General features: G+C 43.6%; 1 non-coding gene across 1 annotated transcript; it reads right to left on the reverse strand.

The window, feature by feature from the left end:
* Positions 1-1,215: 1,215 nt before the first annotated feature.
* On the reverse strand, positions 1,216-1,288 carry Trnak-cuu (transfer RNA lysine (anticodon CUU)). The gene has a single exon. It is a non-coding gene; the product is annotated as a tRNA-Lys (tRNA).
* Positions 1,289-1,596: the final 308 nt, after the last annotated feature.

Consider the following 1,596-nt stretch of genomic DNA (forward strand, 5'->3'; position numbering starts at 1 on the left):
GTCACACCCCAGAGGAATTGTGTTTTCATTCTACACAGACGCTGCCCCTTGCTGTTTCCCACCCTTTCGTCACATTCAACCTCTTACGAGACCGACCAAATATAGACTGGGAAACAAAACCTCACACTTTCTGCATTCGCAATCGAGGACAGGGCGTCTCTCGCCGCATTTGCTACGATGGCCATTTGCTACTTCTGCAGAAGCGGCGGCGACTCTGAGATATATGAAAAATACATCTACTGCCTCGTCCCACCTTATGCTGTACCGCTTTGACAAATGCTTTATCTGCGCCATTCGCCTTAGTCACATCTGAGAGTAATTCTTAATAAAAGGCCTGTTGCTAATTGTTCGTCATCCCAGATACTGTTTGCTATACGGCCACGACGCGCAACTGATTTCCAAAATTCGTCTGTCTCCTGTGAGAATCGAACTCATGACCCCCGGTTTACTAGACCAGTGCTCTGCAACTTTTTTTTTTTTTTGATGTGGTGAGAGTGATTTTGCCCCAGTGAGTAAAACGTGTACCTCTGGTGGGACTCGAACCCACAATCCCCAGTTTAGGAGACCGATGCCTTATCCATTTTCTTTAATGCGCATTTCCGGTACCGGGAATCGAACCCGGGCCTCCTTGGTGGGAGCCAGGTATCCTAGCCACTTTTTTTTCTTTTTATCTTTTTTTTCCCCTCCTCTGAGGATTGAACTCACGACCACTGGTTTACTACACCAGTGCTCTGCCACTTTTTTTTTTAAATATACAATCATCTATATGAAGGAGATTATAACTGAAAATTATCGCGGCTCCATTGCCTTGTGGTAACAGAAAAACGACAAAGAAGTGAAAGGAAAAGGGAAAATCAATCCACTGAGCTAAAGATGTGCGGCCTAGCGGCACTTTTGCGTACTTCGTCCTTACGGTCGTCTGGATAATCAGTCTTCAGCTGACAACACTTCATATTACCGACTAATATTTGCAGCTATGGCTACCCATTACTGCTTGGCTACACATCTGACACGTAACCGCTGTGCTCTCCAACCAAATCCACTTGCATTTCAGAACATGTCTTTCAAACATGTCTACAAAATCACCTTCACCTTCAAATACAGTTTCCTTGCGACTGACGGGGACCTAGGCAAAGTTTAAAGATGCTATTTCCATTAAATCACGTTAATCAGAAAAACGGTAATTTACATCTGCAGCGGAACAAAATTCCGTTCCGTCCAGCGTGGGGCTCGAACCCACGACCCTGAGATTAAGAGTATCATGCTCTAGCGACTGAGCTAGCCAGGCTGCCTTTTTAAATTTTTTTTTAATTTTTTAATTTTTTTATTGTTTATTTTTTTTTATGCATCTGAACGCTAGGCAGTCGGCGGCAAGGCGGGTAGGCGTCGCATCCTGAGGCCTGGCCACGATGTCACCGCCATACCCCGCACTCATTCGCATGGTTTTGTGATTTTATGTTATGGCTATTTGTGTATTATTCATTTTTGTATTAATTTTCGAAGTGGCATCATGTGCGCCAGTGTTTTTATACATCTAAACAGAATGTTAAAATAAATTTATGTATGGTCTTAGGATTACGCAGCACACTATGAAAT

Source organism: Schistocerca gregaria, chromosome 10 (genome assembly GCF_023897955.1).
Source record: "Schistocerca gregaria isolate iqSchGreg1 chromosome 10, iqSchGreg1.2, whole genome shotgun sequence".
NCBI classification, from domain to species: domain Eukaryota; kingdom Metazoa; phylum Arthropoda; class Insecta; order Orthoptera; family Acrididae; genus Schistocerca; species Schistocerca gregaria.